The following is a 23,485-nucleotide window of genomic DNA, read 5'->3' as shown; positions in this document are numbered from 1 at the left end:
GAATGAGTACTTATTTTACTATAAAAATAGTATTCGTGGTTCTCATTCAGCTTTATGCCATCTATTCATCTAAGTCATGAAGCTGGAAGTCATCCTAGATTTCTCTATCAAGGAAGAAGATACACAAGAGAAAAAAGGTGTTAGGTTTAGTTTAGTTTATGGTGTCTGTAGAGTAAATTACCTTTAAGATATGTTGAGATAAAAGTATCAGGGCGCCGGGGTGGCTCAGTGGGTTAAAGCCTCTGCCTTCAGCTCAGGTCATGATCCCAGGCTCCTGGGATCGAGCCCCACATCGGGCTCTCTGCTCTGCAGGAAGCCTGCTTCACCCTCTCTCTCTGCCTGCCTCTCTGCCTACTAGTGATCTCTGTCTGTCAAATAAATAAATAAAATCTAAAAAAAAAAAAACCAAAAAATTTTAAAAGTATCAGTAATCTCCTTGCAAGATGACCCTTGAAAATAGTACCTGAAAATGTAGATAGCTTGAGAAGTCTTGTTAGATATAAATACTTTGGAGTTATAGGTATTTGGTAGTATAAAGCCATTTGCTTGAATAAAATTGCCTGTCTGTATAGAGGATAAAAGAGGAGAAAAATAAGCTAATGCTTTAGCTAAAGCAATGGGCAAAAGGAGTCGATAACTAGTCAGAACTGCAGGAAAATTGAGAATGCTGTGTCAGTACCTGAAGCTTGGAGTAGAGGGAATTTCAAGAAAGAAATGATTGGATGAAAGAGATGAATGAGACTGGTTGAGGATAAACAAACCAAGGTCACTAGATTTGAAAACTAGAGCAGTTTCATTAGAGTAGTAGGAGAGTAGGCATCATATTACAGTGATTTCAGGAGTATTTGGGAAGCCAAGTGGAATTAGCAAGTATAGGCTACTCATTGAGAAGAATTACAATAAAGAGAAGGGTTGAGTGCCTCTTAACAGAGAGGATACTTGGATGTTTGGAGGCCGAAGGGGAAGGTCAGGATGAGAAGGGGGTAAAGGAAAGATGATGAATGATTTCCCTGTAAAGTGGGATGCAAGATTATCAGCTGAAAATGAGGTGGTGGGGATGTTGCAGCAAGTTTGAGTAGAGCGCTAAAGGTTTCATTCACTCATTCTTTCAACAGCTCTTATGCCAGGTGCTTGGGCAGAATTGTGATTAAAAAACAAAACAGGGACGTCTGGGTGGCTCAGTTGGTTAAGCATCTGCCTTCTGCTCAGGTCATGATCCCAGGATCCTGAGATGGAGCTCCACATTGGGCTCCCTGTTTCTCCCTCTACCTGCTCCCGCTCCCCCTGCTTGTGCTGTCTCTCTCTCACTCTCTGAAATAATAAATAAATAAAATCTTTAAAAAAAAAAAGTATTTAAAACAAAACCCTTGCCTTCTTGGAAGTTATGCAGATTAGTGAGGGAGCTAGACATTAAGCAAGAAGAATCCTACCAATTAAAATAAAATCATAAGGGGCACCTGGGTGGCTCAGTCGTTAAGCCTCTGCCTTTGGCTCAAGTCATGGTTTCAGGGTCCTGGGATTAAGCCCTGAGTTTGGCTCCCTACTTGGTGGGAAGCCTGCTTCTCCCTCTCCCACTCCTCCTGCTTGTGTTTCCTTTCTTGCTGTGTCTCTCACTGTCAAATAAATAAAATCTTAAAAAATATAAATAAAATTGTAACTAGAAAAAAATACAACCATTATTTGTACTACAAATGTGAAAATGTGAGAATGTCAGTACATAATGTTATGAGAACATATGGTAGGGAAAGATACCTACTCAGTTCAGAGAGGCCTTAGCTAATTAAGTGAAGATTCAGTGAAGATCTGGGGGGAGAGAAAGCCTTACTCTGGCAAGGGAAGGAAAATAATATTCTAGACAGAGGAAATATTATGTACAAAGGCCTTGTGATGAGGATGGGGAGCTGAAAGAAGACAAATATTGCTGGTGAGCACGTAGGGAGTGAAAACATGGGTCAAAATGAGGCTAGAGAGAGGGGTGCCTGGTTGATTCAGTCAGTAGAGTATGTTACTATCTCAGGGACCTGAGTTGAAGCCCCATGTTGGGCGTAGAGCCTATTTAAAACAAAAACAAAAACCCCAAGTCCCCAACTTTGGAGCCCTTGTAGGCCACATTAAGGTGGAAATTGAGTGGGAATGAGACTGAGGGAGGGGGCATAAGTTTATAGACTGAAAGCATGGGATTTATAATTAGATTTGAGTTTGATTTCTTTTCTCTATCATTGAAAACTTTCGGTAAGCGTCTTGACTATTAAGTTATAACATCATATCATATATCATATCATATTATATTATATTATATTATACTTATTGGAGAGCAAGAGAGAGGATAAACTGGGGAGAGGCAGTTGGAAAGGGAGAGGCAGATTCCTTGCTAAGCAGGGAGCCCAAAGTGGGACTTGATCCCAGGACCCTGGGATCATGACCTGAGCCAAAGGCAGGCGTTTAACTGATTGAGCCACTCAGGCACCCTTACAATTGATTTATTTTTATTTTTAATAAGAATTTATTTATTTATTTGACAGAGAGAGAGAGAGGGAGAGAGCAAGCATAAGCAGGGGGAGCAGCAGGCAGGGAAGAAGCAGGCTCCTTGTGGAACAAGGAACCCGATGTGGGACTTGATTCCATATTCCTGGGATCATGACCTGAGCCAAAGGCAGCTGCCTAACTGACTGAGCCACCCAGGTGCCTCAGTTTATTTTATTTTTAAGAGTTTGTTTATTTGAGAGTGAGAGCAAGAGAGCATGCATGAGCAGGAGGGAGGGGCAGAGGGAGAGGGAGAAGCAGACTCCCTGAGTAGAGACCCCTATGCAGGGCTGGATCCCAGAAACCTGGAATCATGACCCAGCCTGAGGCTTAACCAACTAAGCCACCCAGGTGCCCTTATTAAGTTATAATTTAAAATGAAATGTTATTCTCTGGTCAATGTACCTCATTGAGTTGAGAATTAAATTCTAAATGAGAGCATATGTGGGAAAGTCCTTTGTAAGTTATAATAACTTTTACTTTTGGATAGTCCAATTTTTTCTCCATAGAGGCTTAAGTATTTTGAAATTTAAAACAAAGAGGATGTGATCCGTTCTATAAACATTTATTGAACACTTAACTATGGGTGAGGCATTGAACTAGTCACCCTGAGTATATAAAAGTGAGTAAGAAATGGGCTTTAAGAAACAGCCAAGATGGGGAGATAGTCATGTATACAACTAAATATGTTGCAGGATACATTTTGGTAATTTCTAAAACAGAGGTACAAAATAAAATGGAGTATAGAAATGAAGTGATTGATTCCACGTGAGAGACAGGAGAGGCCTTACTTAGCTGGGGGAGGAAGGAGGTAAAAGTGGAGTCAGGCGTTTCATTGTGGTGTCATTAATTGGAATATGAAACAAAGATCAACAGTTTTGGGGGAGATGATTTTGGTTTGGACAAGTTAAATTTGAGGGGCTTCCAGTCCATGTTTTACAGTTGGAAATATGACTAGGTAGATCATGGTTAGAGGTGTGTAGATTCTTTGTGGATCTGTTGGGTGGAGGAATGGTGTCAGGGTGAACATTTACTTATATATACTATGTTTCATTGACTGTAAGAAGCCAGAGAGTGTAAGACACACCATTATTTTATGTACCATTAAGAAAGAGATACTGTTGATTGAACCACAACACATCTTTGACTTTTTTTTGCTTTAATTTTTTTTTCTTTTTTTTAGTTGAAGTGTAGTTGCTGCACAATGATATATTAGTTTCGGGTATACAGCATAGTGATTCAACAAATCTATATATTCTGTGTTTATCACAAGTGTAGCTACCATCTGTCACCATGCACTGCTATTACAATACCATTGACTGTATTCCCTATGTTATGCCTTTCATCCTTGTGACTTATTCATTCTATAACTGAAAGCCTATACTTCCCACTTTCCTTCATCTCCTTCACCCATTTTGCCCATCCTACCTCCTTCCCTCCCTACCAGTTTGTTCTCTGTACTTAAGAGTCTGTTTATTTTCTCTTGTTGTTTGTAATTTTTTTTAAAGATTCCACGTATACCTGAAATCATATGGTTTCTGTCTTTCTCTTAGTTATTTCACTTAGCCTAATACCCTCAGGTCCATACATCTTGTCACAAATAGCAAAGTCTTACTCTTTTTTTTATGGCCAAGTAATAGTCCATTGTATATATATACACACCACATCTTCTTTATCCATTTATCTATTCATGGACATTTGGGTTGCTTCTGTATCTTGGCTATTGTAAATAATGCTGCAGTAAACATGGGAATGCATTTATCTTTTTTTTTTTTTTAAAAAGATTTTATTTATTCATTTGACACAGAGAGAGCAGGCAGAGATGGGGGAAGTAGGCTCCCGCTGAGCAGAGAGCCCGATGCATGGGGCTCGATCCCAGGACCCTGAGATCATGACCCAAGCCAAAGGCAGAGGCTTAACCCACTGAGCCACCCAGGAGCCCCACATATATCTTTTTTTTTTTTTTTTAAAGATTTTATTTATTTATCAGAGAGAGAGAGGGAGAAAGAGCGAGCACAGACAGACAGAATGGCAGGCAGAGGCAGAGGGAGAAGCAGGCTCCCTGCTGAGCAAGGAGCCCGATGTGGGACTTGATCCCAGGACGCTGGGATCATGACCTGAGCTGAAGGCAGCTGCTTAACCAACTGAGCCACCCAGGCGTCCCCACATATATCTTTTTGAATTAGAGTTTTTGTTTTCTTTGTGTAAATACCCAGTAGCAGAATTACTGGGTCATATGGTATTTCTATTTTTAATTTTTGTGGAACTTCCTTATTGTTCTCCATAATGATTGTACCAATTTACATTTCCATCAACAGTGCAGAAGGGTTCCTTCTTCACATCCTCTTCAAAACTTGTTATTTCTTGTCTTCACAGTAGCCATTCTGACTGGTTTGATGTGATATCGCATCATTTTTTACTTTCATTTTTTTTGGTGATTAGTTGAGCGTCTTTTATGTGTTGGTCATCTGTGTGTCATCTTTGGGGGGAAAAAAACCTACATAATTGATTTTAAGACACGTTTTGATTTCAGTTGTTAAATGAGAAAATGTCCCACTGTCTTAGAATCAGTGACATACCGAAGCTAACATTTATTGAGCCTTTTTCTCTTTGCCAAGCTGCCTGCCAGAAAGTAGGTAAGCATTAACAATTTTATTCTGGGGGTGCCTGGATGGCTTAGTGGTCAAGTGTCTGCCTTTGGCTCAGGTCCTGATCCCAGGGTCCTGGGATTGAGCCCCTCGACAGGCTCCCTGCTCAGAGTGAGGTCTGTTTCCTCCTTTCCCACTCCCCGGGTTGTGTTTTCTCTCTCTCTGTGTGTGTGTCTCTCTCTGTCAAATAAGTAAATAAAAATCTCAAAAAAAAAATAATTTAATTCTAATAATCTTGTTTATTTTTACTTTCTTTTTATAGATGAGGGCACTGGACTCACAGAAGTTACTACATTAACATCCTGTAAAGCTGAATTTAGATCTTTTTAGCCTTAGTATATGCTGAAATTAATAATACAGGATAATGCTTTGGAACATGAAAAAATCTATATAAATAATGTTTAGGGGAGAATAGCTTGGTGCACTCTTGCCTCTGAATCAGTGTCACTATAGCTGTGGTTTCTGTTTGCTTAGGATGTATTCGGGGCAGTATAATAACATATGTTTTATAGATTGGAGAGTTCATTATGGCTCTGATGTAATAGTGTTTACAACTTATATTCCTTTTATTCTTGGGACGATATGTGGTATAAAGGAAAATCCAGGAGAACCCTGTTTTGAGTCTCACTAGGTAATGACTAAAATGTTATCTATTAGTCTTTTAACTTCATTCAGAATCATGTGTCAAATGGAAGAGATAATACACATATCAGTTTTACTGGATTGGAGTGAGGGTCAGATTGACAGATTAAAAAAAATACTCTGTAGTTTTAAAAAAGACTCAGATAGTACAGACCGGTAGGTATAATTATTCTGAAAAGTTTAGGAGCTGGAAATATTCATAAAGCCTGACCTAAGGGGCACATGGGTGGCTCAGTCATTTAAACTACTGACTCTTGCTTTTGGCTTAGGTCATGATCTTGGGGTTGTGGGATTGAGCCCCCATGGGGTTCCATGCTCAGTGTGGAGTCTGGCTGAGGTCCCCCCCATCCCCGCCGTCCCCCCGCTCCTCCCCTGGGTCCTATGTACGTGCTCTTTCTTTCTCTCTAAAATAAAATCTTTTTTTTTTTTTTAAGATTTTATTTATTTATGGGGCGCCTGGGTAGCTCAGTGGGTTAAGCCGCTGCCTTCAGCTCAGGTCATGATCTCGGTGTCCTGGGATCGAGTCCCGTGTTGGGCTCTCTGCTCAGCAGAGAGCCTGCTTCTCTCTCTCTCTCTGCCTGCCTCTCCATATACTTGTGATTTCTCTCTGTCAAATAAATAAATAAAATCTTAAAAAAAAAGATTTTATTTATTTATTTGACAGATTGAGATCACAAGAAGGCAGAGAGGCAGGCAGAGAGAGAGAGAGAGAGAGAGAGAGAGAGGAGGAAGCAGGCTCCCTGCTGAGCAGAGAGCCTGATGCGAGGCTTGATCCCAGGACTCTGGGATCATGACCCGAGCCAAAGGCAGAGGCTTTAACCCACTGAGCCACCCAGGCGCCCCTCCAAAATAAAGTCTTAAAAAAAAAAATTTAAAGTCTGATCTAAGATACAAGAACTAGTTGGGAATTAATTGGGCTTCCACTGAAATACAGCAGCCTTTAATGTAAAATGAGAAAGGTAATCGTTATATTGGAACATTCTATACCAGGACAACTCAGGTTAAAACTGTAGACTTTCCTACTTGTTTAGGTCTGGCAAGGTGCTGGTTTGCTGACCTTAGGCAAATGATACTGGTTTTGAATATACCTAGTTTTTAAAGGTTTTATTTATTTATTTTACTGAGAGAGGTCACAAGCAGGCAGAGAGGCAGGCAGAGAGAGAGCTCTAGGGGAAGCAGGCTCCCCGCTGAGCAGACAGCCCCATTCAGGCCTCAATCCCAGACCCTGAGATCATGACCTGAGCTGAAGGCAGAGGCTTAACCCACTGAGCCACCCAGATGCTCTTGAATATACCTAGTTAAGAGAACTTTCTTATTGGTATATGCATTCTATCTGTCTATCTATTTATCTTTGAGAGTTTTTTTGCTGCCAACCCAATAGTTTATTCAAGAGACTAAGTGCTCTCTTTCAAGTTAGCTCCATATGCCTGATTTCAGCTGAAGCATAAAGCTGCCTTAGGGAATACATATTAAGGCTTTATTGTATACATCATATTATGTTACTTACAAAGATAAAAACAGATGTGGTTCATCCTCCAACTAGTTTGCACTCTAACAGAGAAGACAAATATGAGAGAATATGCCTGACACTGAACAGAATATAAGTAACGTTATAGAGGAACAACTGAAATAGAATTGATTTCATCTGGGGAATGATAAGGGAATGCTCTTTGGTGACCATTATTTTTTCTCATATGGGTGATATATGTGCACTTCAGAAATTTTGGGAAATAAATCATCAAGAGAAAAATAAAAATAATTCCACTGGTCTTTTGTGTAGGGCATGTGTATATACGAACTTTTTTCTTTTACATAAAATTGTATCCTACTTTTGTAAAATTTACCCTGATTTCTTTTTGGATAATTTCTTTTTGGATGGGATATTATCATATAGATTAGAATTTGATAAGTCTTCTCCTTTACTTCTGTCTCTGATGAGGCTTCTCTCTTTGGAAATTGGAAAGGATTTTTAGAATCTAGTAAGCTAAAACTCTAGGAAGCTAAGATGTTCCAGTGTGATGAATTATTGAAGTCATGACAGCACTTTTTAAGCTATTTGAGAAAGTATATGAAAAATAAAATAGACAAGGTCATGTATTAATTGCTGTATTAATCTAATTTTCTCAATAAGTCACTGAAATGAAATGAGGTACCAATATTTGATATTAGAGGATGGTGCCAAACAAGTCTTTGTGGTGTCAGTATCTGTTGCTCTGGTTGGAATGATCCAGCCATTTCTAGCAGTGCTGCAGTCTAGAGTCAGTACTGTAGTCTAGAGTCAGAGTGATAACAGGTATTTCTTGCTATGATCTGTGAATGCTATTTTATAATGTCCAGAAAACTTGCTATTCTATATTTCTTGAGATATAAGTCTATATATGCTTTGTTGCAACTAGAGAAGGGAGGTAAGCTACTAAAAATCACTAAAAAGAAGAAAAAAAAATCCTTGTCAAGGGGTGCCTGGCTGGCTCTCTCTGCCTCTGTCTGCCACTCTGCCTGCTTATGCTTTCTGACGAATAAATAAGTAAAATCTTAAAAAAAAATAAAAACTTAAAAAAATCCTTGTCAATAAATTTCTGGTTGTATTTCTAATTATATCTCAAGGACAAAGTCCCAGAAGTTGAGATTATTAAACCTCAATGAATGAGTATTTTTTTTTTAAAGATTTTATTTATTTATTTGATAGAGAGACAGAGACATGGAGAGAGGGAATAGGAGCAGAGGGAGTGGGAGAGGGAGAAGAAGCACGTTTCCCGCTGAGCAGGGAGCTTGATGCAGGGCTCAATCCTAGGACCCTGGGATCGTGGTCTGAGCCAAAGGCAGACGCTTAATGACTGAGCCACGCAGACACCCCAAATGAGTGTTTTTTAAGGATCTTTAACAATTTGTCAAACTACTCTATAGAAAAGGATTTTGTTTTACGTAATACCTCATACCAATTTTTTTTTTTAAATTTTTTTAAGATTTTATTTTATTTATTTGAGAGAGAGAGACAGTGAGAGAGAGCATGAGCGAGGAGAAGGTCAGAGGGAGAAGCAGACTCCATCCCGGGACTCCAGGATCACGCCCTGAGCCGGAGGCAGTCGTTTAACCAACTGCGCCACCCAGGCGTCCCTACCTCATACCAATTTATATTTTCATGAGTTGTGTGTAAGAGTGCTCATCTCCTTAAACGCTCACGAACATCCAGTTTTCTGTCTCTATTACTGATACTTAATTTTTTTTACTGTAAATTTCATGAATTTTTCTAAGTGTATTTTGTACATGTATGAAGTTACATTTTCATGTTAGAGTAGAAATTCATTTATCTTTTTTGTGAATCATCTATTCGTGTTTTTTGCCTGTTTTTTATATTAGTGTCTAATATTGATTTATAAGCGGTCTTTATATTTATCATTAATTATTAATATTTTGATCTGTTAATGATTAATCAGTATGTTAATGACATATTTGTATATAGTACTTGTAAATAACATATACATTTTATAGTTTGCCTTTGAATTTTATTTATAATATTTATACAGCATCAACATTTCAAGGTATTAACCCAACCTAAACATAAAAAATAAAGCCACACAGACCTGTATTCCTGGTGCTAATAATACATTATATGTTTATAAAAAAATAAAAAATTAAATAAAAAAAATAAAGCCACACAGAGACATACACAGATGTGTGCATTCCTCTCCACCGTGTTTGTGTGACTTGAGTTCTAGCTTGTAGCTAGTTTTAGTATCTTTTTTTTTTTTTTAAGATTTTATTTATTTATTTGACAGAAAGAGATCACAAGCAGACAGACAGGCAGACAGAGGAGGTAGGGGGCTTGATCCCACTACCCTGAGATCATGACCTGGGCCGAAGGCAAAGGCTTAACCCACTGAGCCACCCAGGTGCCCCTCTTTTTTTTTTTTTTTTTAAAGTTTATTTGTCAGAGAGAGAACAGAAGAGCATGGAGAGCTGCAGGCAGAGTAGGCACAGAGGGAGAAGCAGGCTCCCTACTGGGCAAGGAGCCTGATGTGGAACTCGATCCCAGGACTCTGGGATCAGGACCTGAGCTGAAGGCAGACACTTAACTGACTGAGCCACCCAGGTGTCCCTAGTTTAGTATCTTAAAGGACCCGGGAACCTTTTACAGGATAAGTAATGTTCAATAACATATGATTTGTTTTAATATATGTATGTATCAACAATTATCCTGTGGGCTTCTCTGTAGGATAATTACTGGATTTTAATAAGGGCCTACTGGATTTTAATAAAGACCAAGAAATAGTTAGGAGTTATGAGCAAGATAAGGTATAATATTATTATGGTTTTAGTTATTAAAGTTATAACATTAAGCTAAGTGAATTAAATAATGTTATGATTTTTCTTTATACTCCAGGATAGCCTGTAAGACAGTTGCCTAATGAAGGAATTAGGTGGCTAAATGGCTAGACTGACCTTGTGCAGTCCATGTATAACTAAGCTTGAATTATTTCTGATAAGTAGTTACCATAGAAATCTGATTGTATATTAATATAAACTCTGTCCCATCTAAGGTTTATTTATTTAGAAAACATTTAAAAAAGGTATATTTGAGCACTTGTATGTGCTCAGTTATAACCTAGACTGTGTTTACTTTAGAATTAGTCATCGGCTTTGTTAGTTGAAGTTTGACGTAAGTACTTGTTTTTCTTTTGGTTTGAGAAGACGCTTATAGGTAGTAAATCTTGTTGATTCTTGCAGAAACTTTTTTCAAGGACTGAGTAGCATATTTATGTATTCTATAATAATATTCTATTTAAGTTATGATAAATAGCTATGAAGTCAAGTAGAGGCTTTGCAGTGATATTTTCAAGAAATGTGTATGAATGAAATCATAGGTATATTACTTATTTGCAACTTTGATTTTTTTATTACTCTATACCACTGTATTTTTACAGTATTTATTTGTCTTTGTCTTGGTTTATATGGGCATAAATTAAAGAGTTGGCTGTTTATTTGGTGTGATTTTGGCATTAATGTTGCAGGGAGAAGATGAACCATGAGAGACTATGGACTCTGAAAAACAATCTGAGGGGTTTGAAGTGGCGGGGGGGGGGGTGGGAGGTTGGGGTACCAGGTGGTGGTTATTATAGAGGGCATAGCTTGCATGGAGCACTGGGTGTGGTGAAAAAATAATGAATACTGTTTTTCTGAAAATAAATAAATTGGAAAAAAAAATGTTGCAGGGAGAAAGCTGCAGACCACAAGTATAGGCTTTTGAATCTGGATTTGAGTTTCAGATATCATTGTTTTAAGTCTGAGACCTTGGACAAGTTACTTAACATTTCTGTTTTAATTAATCTGTAAAGTGGAAATTGTACACTCTATAGCAGTATTTTTTTTGAACTGTAGGCCTGATTCATTAGTTCTGAAATAAGTTTAGCAGGTGAAAGGAGAAAAAGATACATAAACAAAGAGTTGCATTTAATAAGGGAAAATGCTATTTTGTGAGACTTTTGTTTCATAATATATACATGTATATAATACATATGTGGGTAAGCATATGGGAACTTTGTTGCATTGTAAGATATATTGTAAGATCTGTTTCTTACCATAAACATTTAAAAAATATTTTCCTATATGGTCATTAGGATTAAGTGCCTAACATAGATAGATAGACACTGAGAGAAAGATGGAGAAATCGTATTGGAGATTTTGGCTTTCTTGTATTTTGTTGCATTTATACAGATTTGGTCTTTGTTCCAAGAGCTATAAAATAAAAACTGGATTTTTACTTCAAATTTAGAAAATTACTTGACACAGAAAGGTTTTAGGAAAGTATTGTTTTGGGAACTCATACACGGTAGGTGGGAGTGTAAGTTTCTGTGACCACTTGGAGTGCAATTGGGCAATGCCTTGAAAAGGTGAAGATAAGAGTATGCTACAGCCTAAGGTTTTCAATTCTTGTGGTTGTGTCAAGGGAGACATGCGGGAGGATGTTGATTGCTGCATTGTTTATAATGGCAAGAACTTTAAACATCTTAAAAGTCCCATGCATGCTATGTTAATCAAATGTGGATAATGTGATGTGTTAATCAAATGAAATGCTAAACTTAACTAAGTTAAAAGAATAAAAAAAAATACACTAAACTTTATTTATCAATAATGATTGACTTCATATCAAAATGGGTAGAAAAGCAAGTTGCAGACAGATTACAGTATGACATTATATATATATTTTTTAATTTGTTTTTTTAATTTTAAATTTTTTATATATATTTGGTGTGTATATATGTATGTATATATGTATGTACATATATTTATATGTAAATATATTTGGTGTTTGTGTATATATATATACACCAAAAAAACAAAAATTAAAAATTAAAAAATATATTTGGTGTGTATATATATATATATATACCAAAAAACATATATATATATTTTAACTTTTTAATTTTTGTTTTTTTTTGGTAAAGATTCATCTATCAGAGAGAGAGAGAAAGAGTGTGAGAGTGTTCATGACTGGGGGCAGAGGCAGAGGGAGAGAAAATCCAAAGCTAACTTCACAGTGAGCATGGAGCCCTACGAAGTGCTTGATCCTGCTGCTGCCCCTCGGAACAATTTGTTACTCAAACTGTAACCCCTGGAGGATTTTACTAGTTACCAAGCACATTTAGATATGGCCTTAAGAAATACATATACTGGCAATAGGTCTTTGGGGAGAAGGACGATATATGACCGTGAAGGTGGGCACCTGGGGATGCCTGGCTCGCTCAAGGCGGAACGCCGCCTGTTTCAGGGAAGCTGAGCCCCCGGGAACGTCCGGTTAGCTCAGGGTGGAATGAAAACTGCCTGCTTCCCTTTTCCGTTATCGCTCCTTTCTCTTCCCAGAAGCGCCCGTTGTTAGATGAGTCCTTTGGATGTGCTTGTTTAACTATAAAGTTTAGCCTACTCCTTGCTTGCAAGCAAGACGTGACTAACGTTTGACCTTCATCAGTTTTTTTTTTTTTTTTGACACAGAAATCACAAGTAGGCAGAGAGGCAGGCAGAGAGAGAGGGGAGGAAGCAGGCTCCCTGCAGAGCAGAGAGCCCTACGTGGGGCTCGATCCCAGGATCCTGGGATCATGACCTGAGCCGAAGGCAGAGGCTTTAACCCACTGAGCCACCCAGGCGCCCCTTCATCAGTCTTTCTGTTGGCTATTGTTTCTATCCAATAAAAGTGAGATGGTGGAGTTGCTCCAGGCAGCAGTCCTTTTCGAACGCTTTCAGTCTCTTGCAGCTGAATTGTTTGTGCCTAATTCTTCTCCTGTCGTCGACTGGAAGCGGCAGATCCCACGGCCCTGAGATCATGACCAGAGTGGAAACCGAGTTGGACACCTAACAGACTGTGCCACTCAGTTTCCCCAACACCATGTATTTAACATAAAATCATTGAAAAACAGTACCATATATTGTTTATGGATACAAATATAAACATTTGGACTGGAATGATACATATTAGTGTCAGGATGATGGATACTTAAAGGGAGGCAAGGAATGGGATTAAGTAGGGATTTTAGTTTTATCTGTAATAAATACTGGAGAGAAAAAAAATCTGAATCAAATACGGCAAAATAATGGTCTGGCCAGTTTGGCTGTTAGATATATGGGTGGTCTTAAATCTTTTTTGTTTTTCCCTGTATTTTTTTTTTTTAAGATTTTATTTATTTATTTGACAGACAGAGATCACAAATAGGCAGAGAGGCAGGCAGAGAGGGAGAGGGGAAAGCAGGCTCCCTGCCTAGCAGAGAGCCCGATGCAGGGCTCCATCCCAGGAACCTGGGATCATGACCTGAGCTGAAGGCAGAGGCTTTAACCCACTGAGCCACCCAGGTGCCCCCCAGTAAGATCTTTCAACCTTCTTCCCTCCCTCCCTCTCTCCCTTCCTTTCTTCCTCTTAGATTTTATTCATTTGAGAGAGAGAGAGCACACATGAGTGCCTGAACTGGGGGGAGATGGGGAGGGAGAAGCAAACTCTGCTGAGCAGGGAGTCTGACACAGGGCTTGATCCCAGGATCCTGACCTGAGCTGAAGGCAAATAAATGCTTAACCAGCTGAGCTCCTGGGTGCCCCTCTCGTAAGATTTTAGTTCAATGTAGACATAGGTAAAAATATATCAAGTAGAATTAGTGGATGTATTTCCATGATAAGGAACTAAAGCTTCAACATAGACATATTTCTTTGTATGAATCTATCTCCTTCCTGTGCATATTATTTGCCCATTGCTCTACAAGCATGAGTCACAGTATTTGTGATTACCCTTAAGAGGCTCCTGTAGTTTTTCAGATAGACTTTTGTTATAGTTATGCTTCAGTATGTCTTGGCTCCTGCCTTTACTATGTTACATATGTCATTTGCTACATCATCATAAAGCAATTTCTTGATGATCCTGGTTTACTACTTGTAGTACTTACTCAAAGATCTGTTGTGCCAAGCATTATAAGGCTGCATTATAGATTCTCAGTATGTTCTAGTCCAGTGCTGTTGAATAGAACTTTCTGCAGGGATGAAAATGTTCCACGTTGTTGCTCTTTCAGTATGGTGGCCGCTAGTCAGATGAAGCTATCCAGATTTTGTACTGTGGCTAGTATGACCTAAGGACTGAATCTCTAATTTGATTTTGGTTAATTTAAGTATCTCTTTGGGGCTGTTGGCTACCATACTGGTCAGTGCTGCGCTAGTCTGTTGAAAAGAATGCTGGATTTGGGGTACCTGGCTGGTTCAGTCGGTAGAGCATGCAACTCTTGATCTTGGGATTGTAAATTCGAGCCCTATGTTGGGTGTAGAGATTACTTTAAAAATAAAATCTTAAAAAAAAAAAAGTGCTAGGTTTGATTACTGACACATTAGTGAATTTCCTGAACTTGTTTCCCTGTGTGTAAAAGGGGACTAATAATTCTTGCCTTAACCACATCTGGGATCCTAAGGAAAAGTTAAAGGAGAGCCTCTTGAGAAAATACAAGTCAAATGGGATATTATATATTGTATGCCATTAAACTGTATTTTTTTTTTACTGCAATTTTACTTCTAGGACTTTATCCTAAGAAAGTGAAATTTTTATATATCCCTTATTATCTTTGAGAACAGTCATCCATGGTTATTTATAATTGTATTAATTTTCTAGGGCCATCAGCAAAGTCCCACAAACTGTGAGTGGCTTGAACAACAGAAGTTTGTCTCACAGTTCTGGAGGCTTGAAGTCCAAGATCAGGGTGTCTGCAGCATACTTTTGAGGTTTGCGTGAGAATCTGTTTCATGCCTGTCCCCTAGTTTCTGCTGGCTTTCTGTCAATCAGTGGCATTCCTTGACTTGTAGAAGCATCTCTGCCTTATTTTCACATGGTATTCTCCTGGTATGCATGTCTCTGTGTCCAAACTTCCCCTTTTTATAAGGATATCAGGCATAATGGATTAGGGTCTACTCTGAAGACTTCATCTTAATTAGTTATAGCTGCATGATCCTATTTCCAAATAAAGTCATGTTCTGAATTCCTTGGGGTGAGGACTTCAGTATTTGAGTTTTAGGGGAATGCAATTCACACCATAACAATAATATCTGATAATTGAAAGCAAGGTAAAAGTCCTGAAAGAGTGAGTAGTATAAATACCATTTATGCAGCTGTTTCAGCTTGGGCTACTACAACAATATATCATAGACTGGGTAGCTTAAAAAACAGACATTGATATTTCTCAATTCTGGAGGCTGGAAGGTCCAAGGTCAAGTATCTAGCATGGTTGAATTCTTGGTGAAAGCCATCATCTTGGCTTGCCGGTGGCTGCTTTTGTTCCTCCTATGGTAGAGAGGGAGAGAGCTAGCTTTTCGGTTTCTTTTTTTTTTTTTAAAGATTTTTTTTTATTATTTATTTGACAGAGAGAGATCACAAGTAGGCAGAGAGGCAGGCAGAGAGAGAGAGAGAGAGAGGAGGAAGCAGGCTCCCCGCTGAGCAGAGAGCCTGATTCGGGACTTGATCCCAGGACTCTGGGATCATGACCTGAGCCACCCAGGTGCCCCTCGGTTTCTTCTTATAAGGATACTAATCCCAGTATGAGGACCCTACCCTCATGACCTCATCTAAACCTAATTACCCTAAAAGGCCCCACCTCCAAATATGATCACATTGAGGGACATATTCAGTCCGTAACAGCTAAAAAAAATCATGTTATAAATGAATATCTAGTAACATTGAAAAGTGTTTCATAAAACATTGTTAATGAGGAAAAACAGCTTGTAAAAGCAGCTAGGTACAGTAAATTCCAAACTAGCTAAGTAAAACAAGAATAATCTATATTGATAAAAGACTAAAAATATGTACATAGTAATGTTAAAATGATTAACATGGTAGAACTGTGGAAAATGTTAATCTTTTATGATGTTTTCAATGACTATATACCAGTTTCATAATAGAAAAAAACCATAATACATTTCTAGATGTGGATTTGCTAGGTTAAAAGCAAAACATTTGAACTTTCTACAGTTTTTTTAGTCATCTCTACACCCAGTGAGGGCTCAAACTCATGACCCCAAGATCAAGAGTCTCATGCCCTTTGGACTGAGCTAGCCATACACCGTAGAATTCGAACTTTTTTTTTTTTTTTTAAATTTTTATTTTAGAGAGTACATGAGGGAGTGGCAAGTGGGGGGAGGGGTAGAGGGAGATAGAGAGACTCTCAGGCTGACTCCAACATGTTGTCCAGTGCAGGGCTTGATCCCATGAGATCACGATCTGAACTGAAATCACGGGTCAGATGCTTAACTGAGCCACCAGGCACTCCTCCAAGCTGGTATTTTAAGTGTTGAGTTTATGCTAGTTATTCCTCCTTTGAGTTCATTCTCCTAAGTTCTTACCATTTTACTCTTCTCCTTTTGGTGTTCCTTTGTCTTGAACATTTCTGTGCTCTCCATCTAGATGTTTTTTTCACTGTATTAGGGGATGTAAGAGAGACACTTCCAGCAGATGATTCAGGTTAATAAACGCTCTTTATTCTAAACCAAGGCATCTACCTTGATTCTTTTTTTAAAAATTTTATTTTATTTTTTAAAAGATTTTTATTTATTTATTTGACAGAGATCACAAGTAGGCAGAGAGGCAGGCAGAGAGAGAGAGAGGAGGAAGCAGGCCCCCCGGAGCAGAGAGCCCAACGCAGGGCTTGATCCCGGGACAACCACCCGAGCCGAAGGCTTTAATCCACTGAGCCACCCAGGCACCCCTCTACCTTGATTCTTTATCTGCTTTCCTTTTCCAGTGAGGAAAGTAGGTATCTGAGGAAATCTCAGTATTCACAGGTCCAGGCCCAAGTACCTACTTGCTTATTTTTTTCTGGCCGTAGAACTGCATAAATCCCATGGGCCACAGGGGTTTCCTAAAGAGAGGGCATTATTAGTACTGTGTCAAAAGAGTACAGAGATGAGAAAATAACCACTTTCTGGTTTCATAATTTTGTAATTCTTTTAGTCTGCTTATTTAGATTCAGAGAAGCAGTATCAATCATCAGATTGGTGGGGTGAGGCCAACAGACGCATAAAAAGATGCTCATCAGGGAAATGCAAATCAAAACCACAATGAGATCTCACTTCACACCTGTCAAAATGGCTAAATTCAAAAACATAAACAGCAGGTTTGGTGAGGACATGGGCAAAAAAAAGGAACCTTATACTGTTGGCAGAAATGCAAACTGGTAAGCCACTCTGGAAGACACTATGGAAGTTTTTCAAAAATGTTAAAAATAAAGACTGTACTTTCAGGGATCATTTCTATAGTTTGTTGCTAGAAAAGTTTCTTTGAATGTGTAGAATACTCCAAAAAGTTAAAAATAAACTAGTCTGTGATGCAGCAATTCCACTACTGGATATTTACCCAAATAATACAGAAACACTAATTCAAATTGATACATGCACCTCATGTTTTATAGCAGCATTATTTACAGTAGCCAAGATATAAAAATAACCTAAGTGTCCATTGATAAGTGGGTAAAGAAGATGTGGTATTTGACATAGAGACAGGTATTTGACAGCCATAAAAAATGAAATCTTAACATTTGTAACAACACAGATGGAACTAGAGAGTATAATATGAAGTAAAAGAAGTCAGAGAAAGACAAATACCATATGGCTCCACTTATTTGTGGAATTTCAGAAACAAAGGATCAAAGGGGAAAAAGATAAACCAAGGAACAGGCTCTTAGCTATAGAGGACAACTGATGGTTACCAAAGGGAGGTGGTGGGGGCGAGGGTTGGGTGAAACAGGTGATGGGGATTAAGGAGTGCACTTGTGGTGATGAGCATTGGGTAATGTATGAAAGTGTCGAATCACTGTATTTTATGCCTGAAACTAACATGTAACACTATATAAACCAACTGGAATTAAAAACTAAAAAAAATAAATAAATAAGTAAAAGGAGGGGCATCTGGGTGGCTCTGTTGGTTAAGTGTCTGCCTTTGGCTCAGGTCATGATTTCAGAGGCCTGGGATCTAGCCCCACATTGGGCTCTCTGCTTAGTGGGGAGTCAGCTTTTCTCTGTCTCTGTCAAATACATAAAATCTTAAAAAAAAAAAAAAAGTAAAAGTACAAGAAATTGTAGGAATGAGTTGAATACCTGAAAATAAGAAATGAAAGGAGCCAAGGAACCCAGTTACAGGTTGGGAAGTTAAGTTGAAGATGGGTCTAGCATATAATTCAGGACTGAGTTGAGATATTAGGTCCTTTGCTAGTTTTTTGTTTGTCAAATAAAGTATTTTTTAAAAAATAAAACAAAATAAATCTGCAAAAAAAAAAAAATGCAGATAGCTAGCTCACGTAGGCAGAGCAGCAGAGTCAGAGGGGTAAGGAGAAGCGGACTCTCCCCTGAGTAGGGAGCCCGATGCAGGGCTGGATCCCAGGACCCTGGGATCATGACCTGAGCTAAAGGCAGATGCTTAGCTGATTGAGCCATCCAGGCACCCCAGATTTATTTATTTTACAGAAAGCATGTGAGTGGGGGGGCGGGCAGAGACAGAGAATCTCAAACAGATTCCCTGCTGTGCACAGAGCCTGAGGCAGGGTTCCATTCCACAACCATGAGATTATGACCTGAACCAAAATCAGGAGCCACCCAGGCATCCCCCTTTGCTGTTTTTTTGTTTTGTTCTGTTTTCATTTTTTGTTGGATTTCAAAATAAAAAGAATTGACTATAGGAGCCCTTCGTGGGCCCGGATGCTAATTAAATTGTTGTTTTGATACTGAAACTGGAGGAAGAATGTCCTTCAGCTGTGCTAGTTAGAGTCAAACACAATCTGGGCATCGCCTTATTAGATTCTGAGATCCTTGAGGGCAGAGACAGTATCATTATCTTTCTTAGTCTGTTATGTGGCACATTGCCTGATAGTAGGCATGTTGAAGGAATGAAATGGAAGGAATGAATGATATTGAAGGAATGAAAAATGAAGAAGGAAAATGGAAAAACATCTGTGTATCAGAGTCTGTTAATGCTCATCTGTTCTGCCTTGGCTCTAGAAGCAAATTCGTAATCCTTCACAGAATTTATTTTCACAGATCTTTCTTCACCATCTCGCCTCTACTACATTAATGCACATTAAGTACTCTCATCTCTTGTCTGGACTACTGAAATATCTTTCTAATGTATCTTTTTTCTTTCATTTGTGCACCCCCCTTTTTTACAGATTTTATTAATTTGAGAAAGAGTGTGAGTGAGCACAAGCAGGGGGAGCAGCAGAGGGAGAGGGAGAAGCAGACTCCCCACTGAGCAGGGAGCTCAATATGGAGCTCGATCTCAGGACCCTGTGATGACCTGAGCCTAAGGCAGCAACTTAACCAATTGAGCCACCCAGGTGCCCCTCATTTGTGCTTCTCTGGGGGTACATTCTCCAAACAATAGTCAGAGCTATCTTCTAAAAATGTAAATCGGATCATGTCGCCTGTCTACCCTGATCTTCCAGTGACTTCTCATTGTATATCTTACACTTTTAAAATCTGTTCTAGGGGCACCTGGATGGCTCAGTGGGTTAAAGCCTCTGCCTTCGGCTCAGGTCATTATCCCAGGGTCCTGGGATCGAGCCCGTATAGGGCTCTCTGCTCAGCGGGGAGCCTGCTTTCTCCTTTATCTCTGCCTGCCTCTCTGCCTACTTGTGATCTCTGTCTGTCAAATAAATAAAATCTTTAAAAATAAAATAAAATCTGTTCTATTTACTGAATTAGAAGAACTGATATTCTGATACTGAATGATCCTTGTATAAAGTGTTTCTATTCCCCATCTCTTCCCTCCCACCCCAAAAATATACCTGGAAAAACGACATTGGCAGGCAGAAAAGCTTCAAAAGAGCTTCAAAAGAAGTATGTTTTAAGGGGCGCCTGGGTGGCTCAGTGGGTTAAGCCGCTGCCTTCGGCTCAGGTCATGATCTCAGGGTCCTGGGATCGGGCCCCACATCGGGCTCTCTGCTCAGCAGGGAGCCTGCTTCCTCCTCTCTCTCTGCCTGCCTCTCCGCTTACTTGTGATCTCTGTCTGTCAAATAAATAAATAAAATCTTTAAAAAAAAAAAAAAAAAAAAAGAAGTATGTTTTAAGACTCAAGATCCAGGGGCGCCTGGGTGGCTCAGTGGGTTAAGCCACTGCCTTCGGCTCAGGTCATGATCTCAGGGTCTTGGGATCAAGCCCCACATCGGACTCTCTGCTCTGCGGGGAGCCTGCTTCCTCCTCTCTGCCTGCCTCTCTGCCTACTTGTGATCTCTGTCTGTCAAATAAATAAATAAAATCTTTAAAAAAAAAAAGACTCAAGATCCAATTAAAGCATGAATGGGAATGTTCTTCTACCTCTTTAACCACCTCATCCTGTTCCTCAGGAAGGGTTTCTAATATATATACACGACAGGCACCGACAGAGCCTTCCTTTCTCTGGGTCTGAAGGAAGAAATAATTACTAAATTCCTTAAGCCTTTTCCACTCAAAATGAAGGAATCTGACAAGGATACCTATCCATACTATCCAGGCCATGAGAATGGCAGTCTACTGTATTGATTAAGAGTATAGGTAGATCTTGAATTCAGATTGCCTGAATTTGAGTCCCAGCTCTTTTACTATATAACTTTGGGCAAGTTGTTTAAACTTCTCTAAGACCCAGTTTCCTTATCTATAACATGGAAATAATACTGCTGCTTATCTGAAAGTTTCTGTAGGGATTAAGAGAGCATTTAAGAGATTAGGTACAGTTAGTGTGTTTTCAAAAATGTTAGTTGTAGTTATTGTTTTTGCAGTTTTCAGTATTACCACTATAATCCTACCCCATTCCAAGGAAGTGTAATATTTATTTCTGTTATAGCAATTGTGTTGTAACTTTCTGTTTCTACATTTATTTTCCCAGACACTTTAAGAGGCTCATTTTAAAATTTGTATTCCACAGTGCCCAGTATACTTTTAAAAAAATATTTATATATTTGTGGGAGAGGGAGAGCACAAGCGGGGGGAGCAGCAGGCAGAGGCAGAGGGAGAGGGAGTAGCAGGCTCCCCGCTGAGCAAGGAGCCAAATGCAGGACTCGGTCCCAGGACCCTGGGGTCCTGACCTGAGACGAAGGCAGATGCTTAACCACTGAGCCACCCAGGCATCCCATCCCATGCCTAGTATACTTGACATGCCATCTATATTTGGATTAATCTAAATAAGACTAACATTTGAGTTCCTCTAAATTAGTGGACTTTTATACAGAGTACACAGACTTACAAAGGATTGATAAAAAAAAGCAAGCTTTAATATTGCTTACTGAGATCTAGTGGGGGAAGAAAGGGATAATTCCTTTGCTAAATACAAAAATTGAGAGTCACATATTTTTGCTATATACTGACATCAAAGAAAGATGTGTAGGTTTCTTTTGTCAGCCTTTGGGTCCCCAAAGAACCTTAGCCCTTCAACCACCAGTTCCATTGTCTATAGTTGTCCCAGTGAAGTGGCCATTGGTACTTTTGTTTTATGGAGCCAACTACATGTGGTCTAGACTCTTTTAATATGTTCAGGCATTCAGGGACTGGGCACAGATAATCCCTTGCTTCTTGAAAAATACTGAAGTAAAAAGTCAATCATATATGTTATATGTAGCATTGGCACCTAAACTCAAAATTGCTTTACTATAATTAGATTGCATCAACTAATTTTATATGTAAGGCCTACAGATTTCTAATTACTTTAGGGAATTGTTAGTTGGGTTACTAAAGAAAGTCTTGTGGCAAAAAGGCATTTATGTTATTTGGAAGAGTGTTATAGGTTCCAAAAAAAGGAATTGTTTCAGGGACTTCTTAGCAAAATTATACTCCACAAATTTTAGAGAAATGATATGATGGGGAAAAAAAAAAGAATCCTGTCCTTAAAGAGCTTTTGCTCATTATTGGAGTTAAGATTTTGACGTAAAAGCTGGGTGAGGGGAGAGAAAGCAAGCAAGCGGTACATAAAAACTGCTATGGTAATTTGGAACAAAGAGACAGTATTTTTGACTGATAGTATTTGGGGAGAAAATTGGGAAGTTTAGTAGGAGAGATAGTATTTGTGTTTGGTGTTGAAAAATGAGGAATATTTTGAACATGTGTAAATGAAGTATACTGTGACTGTCTTTATTCAGGACAGGAGTCATATTAATAATATGTAATCTAGGGGCACCTGGGTGGCTCAGTGGGTTAAGCCTCTGCCGTTAGCTCAGGTCATGATCTCAGGGTCCTGGGATCGAACCCCAAGTCGGGCTCTCTGCTCAGCGGGGAACCTGCTTCCCTTCCTCTCTCTGCTTGCCTCTCTGCCTGCTTGTGATCTCTGTCTGTCAAATAAATAAAATCTTAAAAAAATAATATACAATCTACTTCTTGGCTATTATTTTTAAAAAAGATTTATTCCTTTATTTTAGAGAGAGAATGTGTGTGTAGGGGGGTAGGAGCAGAGGGAGAGGGAGAGAATCCCAAGCAGACTCCCTGCTGAGCACAGCCCAGTGTGGGGGCTTGATCTCACAACCCTGAGATTTTGACTTAAGCCTCCATTAAGAGTTGGAAGTTCAACTGACTGAGCCACTCAGGTGCCCCCTTCCAGGCCATTTTTGATATGAGTATATTTTGATAGGAGATTATGAGTAGTCATTGTAATAGCTGATATTTATTACTGCCTATTCTATGCCAGAATCTGTTTTGAGTGCTTGACATTTATTAACTCAGTTTTCACAAACCTGTTATCTTTATTTTAAAGGAAATGAAACACGAGGCCCTGACAGATTAAGTAATTAACTTGCCCAATATCATATGGTAATAAATGGAAGTAGCTTGGGTTCCAACCTCTGTAGTCAGATTCTAGGACCAACCACAACTGACTATTAAGCTGGATGTTTTTTTCTCTCTCTCTCTTTTAATGATTTTATTTATTTATAGGAGAGAGAGAGTAGGGTACGAACAGAGGGAGAAGAATAGCAGATCCCACATTGAGTGCATAGCTTGATGCAGGGCTTGATCTCAGGATCCTGAGGTAATGACCTGAGCTGAAACCGAGTTGGATGCTTAATCTACTGAGCACTCCAGGTGCCTCTAAATATTTTCTCTTTATAATCTTTTTTTCCTGCCTTTTTCTTTCCTGCTAGATGTTGCTTTTTTTAAAATAATATATATATTTTTATCAAAGTTACATGTGCATATAATTTAAACAGCCAATCAGG

At 39.0% G+C, this 23,485-nt stretch overlaps 1 protein-coding gene and 1 pseudogene across 3 annotated transcripts in view; both read left to right on the top strand.

The window, feature by feature from the left end:
* Positions 1-23,485, top strand: part of UNC13B (unc-13 homolog B) — a 237,987-nt gene that overhangs the window by 19,697 nt on the left and 194,805 nt on the right. The window lies entirely within an intron of this gene.
* Positions 17,546-17,636, top strand: LOC122917939 (annotated as a pseudogene).

Source organism: Neovison vison, chromosome 9 (assembly GCF_020171115.1).
Source record: "Neovison vison isolate M4711 chromosome 9, ASM_NN_V1, whole genome shotgun sequence".
NCBI classification, from domain to species: domain Eukaryota; kingdom Metazoa; phylum Chordata; class Mammalia; order Carnivora; family Mustelidae; genus Neogale; species Neogale vison.
The sequence above is the reverse complement of the archived record's forward strand: the minus strand, read 5'-3'. Positions and strand labels throughout refer to the sequence as shown.